We start from the raw sequence: 12902 nt of genomic DNA, 5'->3' as shown, positions 1-12902 counted from the left end.
TCCTGGGCTGGCTGGCTGGACTCTAACTCAAGGGTTGCCCCGGGGTGTAAAATGCTGAGCCTCCTGAAACTCTAGGTGTCAGACACTGCTGTGTACATAGTGAGTCCTACAAGGAATGAGGAATAAGGACGGCAAAGAAATGGTTTAGGTTAATGAAAACCCACACAAAACACATTTTCAGTTACTTGTCCATGTGCTGCCACCTGTTTTCTTTCCATTTAGAGAAGACAGCTTCCCAGCGTAGCCCTGGGTTTAGGCTTCAGTTGACGTGTGCATTATTTCAGTCCTGGTTCCATCATTTAGAAACATGTGTCAGAGGTCAGCGAACTTTTTCTATTAAGGGACAGATAGGAAATATTTTAGGCTTTGCAAGCCTGAGCTTCTCAACTCTGCTTTTGTGGCATAAAAGGAGCCTCAGGCAATGCATCACTGAAGGGAATATGGTTGTGTTCCAATAAAACTTTATTTACAGAAACAGACAGTGAGCTGATTTGGTCCAATGGCCATGGTTTGCCAACCTCTGCTCTTAGTGATCTTGAGAATATCAAACCTTACCTGAAAAAAAAGGGGGGGGAATAGAATATCTACTTTATAGCAGTTGAAGCAATGGTATGTGAAATTACCTTGATATTTTTAATGAATCTAATCATTAGAGTCATATACACTAGTAGTAGTAAGGTTAATATGCTATTAGTTAGTCCTATTAATAAATCACATTTAGGATATTAATCAGGATCTTGAAATCAAAAGTTCTAGAACTAAAATGAATACTTTCACTAAATTTAAAAAAAGCAAATCAAATAAATCACCTTTATTAAGTACCCACTGCACACGTAGTGCATTGCTTTCATTATTTTTCTCAATCCTCACCAAAGATCTCCCAAAAAAAGAAAGTGTGACTCACCAATTTACAGATGAGGGAACTGAGGCTCAGAAACTGGCTCAAAATTTACACAGGTGGTTGGAGGCAGGGCCAAATTCTTTTTTTTTTTTTTTTTTTTTTGCTTTTTAGGGCCATGCCCTTAGCATATGGAAGTTCCCCCAGACTAGGGGTCTAATCGGAGCTGTAGCTGCCGGCCTATGCCACAGCCACAGCAACACAGAAACCGAGCTGCATCTGTGACCTATTCCACAGCTCATGGCAACACTGGATCCTTAACCCACTGAGCGAGGCCAAGGATCAAACACGTGTCCTCATGGTTGCTAGTAGGGTTCATTACCACTGAGCCAGGATGGGAACTCCAGGGCCAAACTCTAATAGCAGCTGGGGCTGGACCCTCTTCCTTGGAGGAGAGAGGCTTTTCCTGGGTGGGGTCCCAGGTTTAAATTCTAAACTAGGCACATGCTACCTAGGGTGGGCTCAGCCAGCGGTGGAGGGCTGGCCTTCTCTGCAAGGGATTTCCTGAGTCACAAGGCAGCCCTCCAGAACTTTCTGGGCCTGTCTCAACCCCAAGGGGAGGCTGGAGCAGCCGGGGCCACTTGAACGCCGCCGAGTCCCCTGCCTGGAGGAGGCCAGATTTAGCAATCTGTCACACACAGCCCGCCTCATCGTGACACCGGTCTCAGAGAGGCAGGCAGCAAAGCATCTGTCGGCGTGCCGTGCAGACAGGGATTAGAGAGGCCGGGGGGAGGATAATGATGGCATTTGCTTTCCCATAAAGTGCGTGTCAGGAGGAAAGGATTAAGCTAATTGAAGAAATCTCAGCACTTACGTCAAAGGTGGCTGCAAAGCGATTGCTTTATCTTGCATCTCACCTGCCTCTGAGAGCCCGGCCGAGGAGCCCTACACACACCTCCACTTTGTCCCCGGGAAGGCTTTTCAGAAATAGTTTGAGTTGGCGTTAGCCATTCTGCAAAGGAGAGAGGAGCTAAAAATAAGCTCATGAGAAGGAGGATCCCTGTCTATTTTTTTTTAACTTCCAAAGCTCACATCAAGTTTCCCAGAAAAAGATGGAGAACTGATTTTCAAGTTTTACATATTTGTGTACACGTGGCAGATGAAATAAATGACACTGACTGTGCATGCACGACACAGGGACAAATGACAGCCATCTCAAACCCTATCTCTTTTTTCTCTCTCTCTGGAACATTAGGGGTTTTATTTTTTTATTTTTGCTTTTTAGGGCCACATCTGCAGCCCATGGAAGCTCCCAGGACAGGAGTCGAATCAGAGCGGCAGCTACCGGCTTACGCCACAGCCACAGCAACACCAGATCCAAGCCACCTCAGTGACCTACACTGAAGCTTGCGGCAACGCCAGATCCTTAATCCACTGAGCAAGGCCAGGGATCAAACCCAAATCCTCGAAGATGCTGTGTGGGTTCTTAACCCACTGAGGCACAACAGGAACTCCTGGAATATTAGTTTATGCTCCGAGGGGCTGTGTCGTTGCATGCAAGGAGGAAGAACACACTTCAGCGCAATTTATCATTTCTCTCCCCTCATGCACCGCCTCGAGTCCCAAACATCTCCAAACCCAGAACCAAATGGAAAGGCATAGGCTTTTGTCTTCTGCCACAGGCTCGGTACTTGGTCTTTGAGTTGCCAGGTGACAGATTTTGGTGTACTCTCTGTAATGAATTTGGAAACGCAGCAAATAGACAGGTTTCCTCCTTCTTTTAGTTCAAGGTATCATCTATGTCTATTCAAATGATATTCGACAAACGGCCTGCTATTTCCCAATGAATAAAATAGCACATCGGAAAAATATAGCCAGCTGCCTGAGTTTTGCCGTGATGCATTCTTCGACTGGCTGAGAAAACGGATTGCCTGATGAACCCAGAGATATTTGTTTGAATGCTTCCGACTGGAAATCTGGCTTCATTGTCTGTCACTTTCTAGTTTTCCGACCTTGGGGGAGTTATTTCAACTCACTTTGATTTCTCCATGGGTATCATGGGGGAATAAGGCTGACCACATGTAGCTCTTGTGAAGGTTACATGAGATGGCTCCAGAAAAGCAGAGAGCAGGCGCTCAGGAATGGGAATTATCATTGTTGTCATCATTTGCCAGAAAGGCATAAAGTATTGTATCAGTCAGGTTCTCCAGGGAAACGGAACCAATTGGATGTAAATATGTATATATACAGATCCACATATATATAAAGAAAGAGAGAGGCGAGTGAATTTTAAGAAATTGGCTCATGCAGTTGTGGGGGCTGGCAAGTCCAAAATTTGCAGGGCTGGCTGTCAGGCTGGAAATTCCTGCAGGAGTTAATGCTGCAGTCTTGAGTCCGAAGGTAGTCAGGAGGCAGAATTTCTTCTTTCTTTTTTTGGCAGGTGGGAGGCAGAATTTCTTCATTTTGGGGACCTCAGCCTTTTTCTCTTAAGACCATGAACTGATTGGCTGAAATCCACCCACATTACAGAGGGTAACCTGCTTTACTCAAACTCTACAGATTTAAATATTAATCACATCTTTTTTTTTTTTTTTTTTTTTTTTCCTTTTTGGCCTCACACAGAGCGTGTAGAAGTTCCTGGGCCAGGGATCAAACCTGCACCACAGCAGCGACCCAAGTCATAGCAGTAATAACACAGGATCCTTAACCCACCGAGCTACCAGGGAATTCCATTAATCACATCTTTAAAATATACATATATTTTTTTACAATAATATGGAGACTGGTGTTTGACCAAACACCTGGGCACCACAGCCTAGCCAAATCATCACCTCAAATTAACCATCACAGATATTTCTCTCTTACTTCTGGGAAAATCATACCTAACCAAGCAGTGAGCATGAAATAAAAAAAAAATTGGGGGGTCTTTTTAGGGCCGCACTCACAGCAGATGGAGATTCCCAGGCTAGGGGTCGAATTGGAGCTATCTCTGCTGGCCTATGCCACAGCCACAGCAATGCAAGATCCTTAACCCACCGAGGAGGCCAGAGATCGAACCTGTGTCCTCATGGATACTAGTCAGGTTCATTACCACTGAGCCACGTGGGAACTCCATGAAATAACCCTTAATTTCACAACACTGTTTATAAAGGCACAATAACAACACAAAAGGTCCAACAACCCATCACTTGCTTACCCCTCTGCCAGGACCTCTCAGAAGCCGAGAAGAATGAAGATGCTCTGGGGTGATGGAAAGCACTGCACTCTCCCAGCTGGCCTTGCTCAGAGCTGGTGTCGCGGGTTACCAGGGCTCCTCTGCCCCAGATGAGTGTGTGGCTTTCAGGCAGTTCACTGAATGCTCTGAACCTCTGCAGCTGCAACTCATAATAAACACATCTGCCCCTGCCCACTGCACTGGGGAACTAACTGTGAGAATAAAATGAAGCAGCTGCTGGACGGGGCTTTTGTTAGTAAACCACCAAGAGCCCTGATGGAAGTCAGGCCTTATCCTATAGGGACCTACTGCTCTGGACCCATGGAGGCTAGTTATTTGTACCAAAGCAAATAAAAGGCAACTCTCCTGGGTCCTAAGTTTGACCTCACTGTGATATTAGCTGATATAATCATTCATGTTTCCAATTAAAATTCTTCTCCTCATTGTCTTGGGATTGCAAATGGTTTTCGGGATGTGAATTCAGCGACCAAGCTGTCTGAGCATCAACTTTTTTCCCTCTCTCAGTATCTTTTCATTGCATTTGAAGAGAGTGCAGGCATTTGAGCAGAAAGTATTTCAGTGCATTTGAGCAGGGCTCGAAGCAGCAGGTCTAACGAATGTTTGCTGTGGAGAATTCCTTCATTACACAGATGGGTACGAGCCCTCACCATGTGCCCGGCACCACGCTGGGCTTTGGTCAGAGCAGGTGAGGACTTTGGCGCTGCACCCCGTGGCACAGGGTAAGTGCTTGACCAATGCCAGCTATTTATTATTCGTTCATATGTTGTTATGCAACCACTGTTGAAAAAGAAAGACAGGGTACTGCTTGAATATATAGACAAGGCTGAGCCAACCTTCCTCCCAACCTCGGCTGTTTTTCCAAGGTTCCCAGGCCTGCAGCTCGGCGTCCGTTCAATATCACTCTAAAGTCAGGGCACAGGAGCCCGGAAGAGCAAGGCAATCATTCTTTGGAAAATTTCACCATCAAAGGAAATTGTCCTGTGTTGTCTCTTAGAACACTTCACACTTCATTGGGAAGCTATAAAAACAATTACCAGGTCATTAGTAAAGGTTATTGGGTTTTTTTTTTTTTTCTTTTTTTAAGATCCCAAAGCATCTCTCCCAGAATGACCTTAGCCAGCTTTTCACTGAGAGACAGTTGCTGCAGTGGAAAGGCTGACAGCTTTGCAGGGGGAACCGGAGGGTCCCAGCACTGCCTACTGAACCTTCTCTGAGCCTCAGTCTCCTGAACCCTATGCTGAAGCTAGGAGTCCCTGGCCCTATCACGGGGCTGTTTGAGCTGTTGAAAGAAAGTGGCTTTGAGAATAGCACTAAGCATTACCCTGGGCACTTGCAAGGAGCTCTGTAAATGAAATGCCTTCTTTTCTCTGGTTCCATGTTGCCTGTGTCTAGGGTCAGAGGAATGCCTGGATGGTGCAGGAAGGGTTGAAATGGATGCCAGACCCATCAGGATAGGCTAGATTGTGCTACAATAACAATCTGAAAAACCCAGCACTTGAAAACAATTGAGATCATTTCTCACTCATGCCCCACGTCCATCACGGGCTGACAGGGAGCTCCCCTCACAGGACCCACAGAACCTTGACAGGTGCGCCATTGTGTTGCATGATTGCAAGATCCCAGAGGGAAAAAAGGAGAGCAGGAGAAGACTTCTCTTTCCACCAGGAGATGATCCATGGCTCACAGGTAAAGTAATCAGTTTGTAAACAATACCCTGTTTTCCTAGTGGGACAGAATGGTAAATGCTACTTTTCACATCATCTCAGAGTTCTGCTTCTAAGAATACTGTCTATGCAGCACCTGTCGAGAGATGGGGATGCAACTGGTTTTCAGCCTTTCAAGTGTTCAAGGGGTGGATAAAAGGGGTAGTTAAGGCAGGTCTGGACGCACCCAGTGGAGAGGGGAAGGTATAGTCAGTGGCGATACACACACATGGCTCCTATGTTTGTATCCTGACTTACCCACTTCTATCCTAGAGGTAGGATTATCCAATTATTTTCTCCAAACTTCCATTTCCTTACCAGAAAAAAAAAAAAAAAAGTCATCATTACCCTCAGGGGGATTGAGCATTTAAAAATGACTTAAGTTGATACTGTGTTTATGGCTAAATAGGAGTTCCCGTTGTAGCTCAGCGGTAATGAACCCGACTAGTATCCATGAGGTTGTGGGTCAATCCCTGGCTTCACTCAGTGGGTTAAGGATCCAGTGTGGCCATGAGCTGTGGTGTAGGTCACAGACGCGATTTGGATTCTGTGTTGCTGTGGCTGCTGTGTAAGCCAGAAGCTATAGCTCCGATTCAACCCCTAGCCTAGAGTCTTCCCTATGCTGCAGGTGTGGCCCTTAAAAAAAAAAAAAAAAAAAAGGTGACCAAAGAATGTCTTCTTATCTAAGAGTGACTAGTGAACTAATAGGACCCACCCGAGTTTTTACCCACAGATGGGGGAAGGACCCTCCTCTTCCCCAGGTTGCATATTTAATGGGAAGGTGAGAGAATGACAAAATTGGCCTATCATTCTAACCCCTAGACTTGTTCCCAGTGTCTGTTTCCTATAGAAATCCATGTGAGATGTAAACTGAGTCCCCCCTTTCACCCTGGATATTCTTATAGAGGCAGCAGGACAGGGAGAGCCAGCAAGACTCACATTGTAGGTAACTCACATCAACCCCTCAGACCCACCGGGAGAAGGCGTTCTGTCTCCCTCCGGTCCTCGGATGCTTCAACCTATAGCCATGGCAGCAAAGAGAATGGGCAAGGCATGTGGGAGGCACCCAAGCTTGGTCTTTACCTTGTTTTCGCTCAGACCAGAGGGAGACCCAATAGCCACCTGAAAGTCCAAGCTGACAGCTCTGTCTTGTGCAAGTCACTCAGCCTCTCATCTTTCCCCACCCTTTCCACTTATTTTATTTGCATGAGGTTTTCTTATTATAATGTCAGTAGGATGGGCAGAGGAGTACAATTACCAGGACGACCAGGAGAAAGGCTGGTACTATCCATTCTTAGGGAGTCCACTAACCCACATGAACTGTCTTCAGCTGGGTCCTGAGCTCCCTTTCTCTTGTGGTTGCCAGACTGTAGAATCATATATTTTCACCATATTGCTTGTATATCTTACTAACCAAACACATTCTTCCACATTGAATATATTCATTTCCACATACACAAGCATATGATTCTTTATGTATAAAAAGGAATTTATGTATCATATTATGTATACCAAATATTTGATATACTTATTATTTAATATAATAAAAGTCCTTCCTCGTGTACAATCGCTTAAGATATTGAACACTAGCCATCCATCTCCCTTTTGTTATGAGTTGTGATAAACACTTAGCTCCCTTTAAAAGAAACACTCTTTGACATAAATCACACCAACATCTTGTTTGATCCACCTCCTATAATAATGACAATAAAGACACAAATAAACCAGTGGGACCTAATGAAACTCAAAAGCTTTTGCACAGCAAAGGAAACCATTTTAAACAATGAAAAGACAATCCACAGAATGGGAGATCTTTGCCAATGATGTAAAAGAGACAAGGGCCTAATCGCCAAAATATACAAACAACTCATGCAATTCAACAACAACAACAACAAACAACCTCATTGAAAAATGGGCAGAAGATCTAAGTAGACATTTCTTCAAAGAAGACATATAGATGGCCAACAGGCACATGAAAAAATATTCAATATCACTAATTATTAGAGAAATGCAAATCGAAACTACAATGAGGTACCATCTCACGCCAGTCAGAATGGCCATCATTAACAAGACAACAAATAATAAATGCTGGAGAGGGTGGAGAAAAAGGTACCCTCCTCCGCCATTGGTGGGAATGTAAATTGGTACAACCACCATGGAAAACAGTATGGAGGTATCTCAGGAAACTAAATATAGAAATGCCATATGATCCAGCAATCCCACTCCTGGGCATATATCCAGACAAAACTTTCCTTGAAAAAGATACATGCACCTGCATGTTCACAGCAGCACTATTCACAGTAGCCAAGACATGGAAACAACCTAAATGTCCATCGAGGGATGATTGGATTAAGAAGATGTGTACATATATATAATGGAATATTACTCAGCCACAAAAAAAGACAAACTAATGCCATTTGCAGCAACGTGGATGGAGCTAGAGACTCTCATACTAAGTAAAGTAAGCCAGACAGAAAAAGACAAATACTATACGATATCACTTATTTGTGGAATCTAAAATATGGAACAGATCATCCTATCTAAAAATAACAAACAAAAAAACAGAAACAGGGCGTGGCCAAGAAATGCAGATTTGAGGTTGAGGGGGAGGGAGTGGGAGGGATGCGCATTTTGGGGGTTTGGGGGATGCAAACTGTTGTATCTAGAATGGATGGGCAATGGGATCCAACTGTACGGCACAGGGAACTGTGTGTGATTGGGTCACTTTGTTGTACAACAGAACTTGATGAAACATTATACATCAACTATACTTTAATAATAATAAAAAATTAAAATTAAAATTAAAAAATGAAAGAAACCCATTTCTGCACTTTCCCATATACTGATAGTCCTTTGAGTTTCCTACCTCTCAAGATGCTACAGAAATTGGATCCCACTTCCTGCATTGCTAGAGCCTGTGCAAGTCAAAAGTTGCCAAAGATTCTGTGAATTCCTAGGTGACCTTAGATTCTTGAGCTCACCTTCAGATTCCATATCTCTCAGGCGGCGTCTGCCTGCTGCCTGGTGTGAAACGAATCTCAACCCCCTCCTCGATTTCCTCTCCGTGGCCACTCACCTCAAACATAAGGGAAAAGTGTAATCTGGCAATGCAAATTCATGGCACTTCTCCCAACCCATCATCCTCAGTGAACAGGGAAAATTCTCACAAGTTTTACTTTGCATTTTCCTTTTTTCTTTTTCTTTTTTGCTTTTAGGGCCACACCTGCAGCATATGGAAGTTCCGAGGCTAGGGGTCAAGTTGGAGCTACAGCTGCCAGCCCACACCCCAGCCGCAGTAATGGGGGATCTGAGCCACATCTGTGACCTACATCACAGCTCACAGCAACACAGGATCGCTGACCCACTGAGCAGGGCCAGGCATCAAACCTGCATCCTCATGAATACAAGTCTGATTCGCTTCCACTGCGCCACGACAGGAACTCCTACTTTGCACTTTTCTATCTTATCCTCTCCGCACCCCCTCCTGACCCCTCGTAGGGAGATCTGGCTACTCCCTAGGCTGGGGTGGAGGGTGAATCAAAGGCTGGGGGTTGCATTAGAAAATGCAGAGCTATTTCTCAGCAAGAGGGAGTAGAAAGGAAGAGGAGAAGAAGTGATGAAAAGAAATAACAGAGAAAGGAAAACTAGAAACGCCCTTTGGGCTTGAGTGTCAGAGAAAATGGATCCTAGAATGTCGTTATTCAACAAACACTGATGTAGGTTTTTCTAGGTTTCAGGTATTGTTATGATGACTTGACAAATATAAACTCATTTCATTCCCATCGCCATCTTAATAATTAGGTACTATAATCATCCTCCTTTTACAGATGAGGGAACTAAAGCACAGAGAGGTCAAGTGATGCACCAAAGATCTTGCAGCTTATAAGTGGCAGAACCAAAATTCAAACTTGGGCTGCCTGGCGCAGAGTCCATGCTCTTGGCCCTGCTCTGTAGTCCTTCTCACGTGGTTTGCTAACTGCATTTCCTTGTATGAGATTACAGGCATTAGAGTAAAGCTTGGTATTAGCTATTCATTTTGGCTAGTGGACTGCATTCCCTTGTCCATGCCATCAACCTGAGACGGAGCCATGGGGAGCCCTGGAATATACTGGCTTTTAAAAGAGCACATGCCGGAGTTCCTGTCATGGCACAGTGGTTAACGAATCCGACTAGGAACCATGATGTTGCGGGTTCGGTCCCTGGCCTTGCTCAGTGGGTTAAGGATCCAGTGTTGCCGTGAGCTGTGGTGTAGGTTGCAGATGCAGCTCGAATCCCACGATGCTGTGGCTGTGGTATAGGCCAGCGGCTGCAGCTCCGATTAGACCCCTAGCCTGGGAACCTCCATATGCCGTGGCCCTAGAAAAGGCAAAAAGACAAAAAAATTAAAAAATTAAAAATAAATAAAAGAGCACATGCCAAAAAAAAAAAAAAAAAAAAAAAGAATTCCTGCCGTGGCTTGGTGGATATGAATCTGACCAGCATCCATGAGGACGAAATTTCAATCCCTGGCCTTGCTCAGTGGGCTAAAGATCTGGCGTTGCCATGGGCTGTGGTATAGGTTGCAGATGCAGCTCTGATCCTGCATTGCTATGGCTGCAGTGTAGGCCAGCTACAGCTCTGATTCGACACCCATCCTGGGAACGGCCTCCATATGCCAAGGGTGTCCCCTAAAAAGAAAAAAAAAAAAAGAGAGTACCTGGATTGGGGGAGGGCGTGAATTAGTTTAGAATTAACAGATACACACTGCTCCATATAAAACAGATAAAACAACAAGGACTGTAGTTCCCATTATGGTACAGTGGAAACAAATCCGACTAATAACCATGAGGTTGTGGGTTTGATCTCTGGCCTCACTCAGTGGGTTAAGGATCCGGCATACTGTGAGCTGTGGTGTAGGCTGCTGGCAGCTGTAACTCCAATTCAACCCCTAGCTTGGGAACTTCCATTTGCCACAGGTGTGGCCCTAAAAAGCAAAAAAAAAAAAAAAAAGAGGAAGAAGAAGAAGGACTTATTCTATGGCACAGGGAAGGGAACTAGATTCAGTACCTTGTAATAACCTATAATGGAGAAGAATTTGAAAAAAAAATATGTGTCTATATCTATACCTACTTATAGATATAAATATAAATATATCTGAAGCACTTTGCTATACACCTGAAACTATGAAAACATTGCAAATTAACTGTACTTCCATTAAAAAGTTGTTTGTTTTGAAAAAAAAAATGTACCCCTGAGTTGGTGGCATCTTCTGAAGATGGAGGGATGTTACTAACACAGCTGAACAGGACTCCAGCCAGCATCCTCCTTCCTCCTCCCCTCTCACCTGCTTACCTCTTTGCTTCAGCCTTGCCATGGGAACTCCCAATTCTCCTCCTTCTATTACACAGCTTTTTTTCCAGACTCTTCTCTCAAATACACATGCCCAGACCCATCATTGTGCTCAGATGGACAAATGTTGCAGAAGTCACTCTCTTTGTCTTTGGACAATTTTTAAAGCTGTCCTTTGTTTGAATTCTCTTGTTTCTTGGGTTTCTGAAAAGACGAATCAGAATTCGATTTTACTAGAGCCTTATCCATAGAGTGCTGACAAAGACCAAGGGAGAATACCCAGCATCATCAAGAAGAAACATTTAGAGTCACCCTTAAGAGTTGCCTTGGAAAAATGCTCCCTCCTGACTTCCCTGTGTTTTCCAGTTTCCCTTCAATTCACTTTTCTGATAAGCAGAATCTAGATGTTGGTACTTCCAGATATAATTGCTTATTGCTGAATCCCTGAAAAGTCAAGGCAGAGATATTTTTCAAAAATCTGGCTCCTTTGATATCAACGGTGACTTGGGCCCAGTGGAGAATGTTGCTTCTTATTGCCAAATTGCAAAAACACCCTCTTGAGTTTCCAAAAATACCTCCTTGCTGAAGAGTTCTTTGCCTCAGAGAGGAAGGGTGATGGGTCGAAACAGCCACTGAGTAGAAGGCGGCAGGCATTAGTCACACAGGGGAGAAGTTGCAGATAAATTTTTAGAGCCACTGCAAACACAGGCCCATACAGTGTCCGGGGGCACTTTTGTTTTAGCAGATATATCTTGGGATCTTTGAAGGAATGGTTGCACTGCCAACTCGTCAATTAATCAACCCTCCCAAGGTCGCCAGGGACGCTGTGGATTGGGCCCGGGCAACAGGGGCCTGGAGGAACTGGCTTTAATTAAAGGATTTGTGCAGTAATGGAATCCTCAAATCCTTTGAGCAATGTTGCATGAACTGGGCCTTTCAATCCCTGTGTGCATTTTCCATGGCTGCGGAAAAGCGACAAATATCCTGACCAAGCACTTCGAGGGAGGGTGTTGTTAACCCATTTAGAAACTCTGCTGAAGGACACATGGTTGGGAAACATGCCCAAGTAAATGAAGAAGGAAAAAGAACACAGCAGGCCGCAGCGGTGATGAGGACGTCCAGGCTTTAAACTCTGGTGCTAAAGGCCTGCTATGGACATTCCTATTTAAAAGAATTGCTTTGCAGACATTACCAACCTTTTTTTTTTTAAAAAAAAATTTAGGGCTGCACCTGCAGCATATGGAAGTTCCCAGGCTAGGGGTTGAATCAGAGCTGCAGCTGCCTGTCTATATCACAGCCACAGCAATGCAGGATCTGAGCCTCACCTGAGACCTACACCACAGCTTTAACCCACTGAGCAAGGCCAGAGGTCAAGCCCACATCCTCATGGATACTAGCTGGGCTCCTAACCTGCTGAGCCATGGTGGGAACTCCTCCAACGATCTTCATTTGCATCCTTAGTTAGGATTTGGATGGGATCACTGAAATCTGAGCGTCACAGCCTTAGAGTTTGTAAGACCCGAGGACAGGAGGCTCTCTCGATGGATGCTGCCCTGAGATGGTTTTGACATGCAGAATATTCTTGCAGTGCACCTATTGGCTTTTGAAGAAAAAATCAGTTGCTTCCTTTGACCCAGGTGTGCTCCCTTGGGACCCACTCCTCACACAGCCCCACCTGTCTGGCTCTTGAAGGTATTATTTTTTTTCTTTTGTGACCTTGAGCAGACATTTCTCTGAAGCTGTGCTCATCGCTTTGCTGTCATTTGGCACATGTGAAATTCACACTCATACACACCAC

General features: G+C 44.6%; 1 long non-coding RNA gene across 1 annotated transcript; it reads right to left on the bottom strand.

Moving 5' to 3' along the window:
* Positions 1-444: 444 nt before the first annotated feature.
* Positions 445-4337, bottom strand: LOC146400350 (uncharacterized). The gene is made up of 3 exons (XR_014812262.1): positions 4035-4337; positions 1713-1850; positions 445-555 (listed from the first exon to the last, which is right to left on the bottom strand). It is a non-coding gene; the product is annotated as an uncharacterized LOC146400350 (long non-coding RNA).
* Between the last annotated feature and the right edge of the window lie 8565 nt (positions 4338-12902).

The sequence above is a fragment of the Sus scrofa genome, chromosome 8 (genome assembly GCF_054392235.1).
Source record: "Sus scrofa isolate SSC_HxYL_T2T_F1_AM1 chromosome 8, Sscrofa_HxYL_maternal_Yorkshire_Landrace_v2.0, whole genome shotgun sequence".
Lineage (NCBI taxonomy): Eukaryota > Metazoa > Chordata > Mammalia > Artiodactyla > Suidae > Sus > Sus scrofa.
Note: the sequence above shows the minus strand (reverse complement) of the source record. Positions and strands in the feature narration are given on the sequence as shown.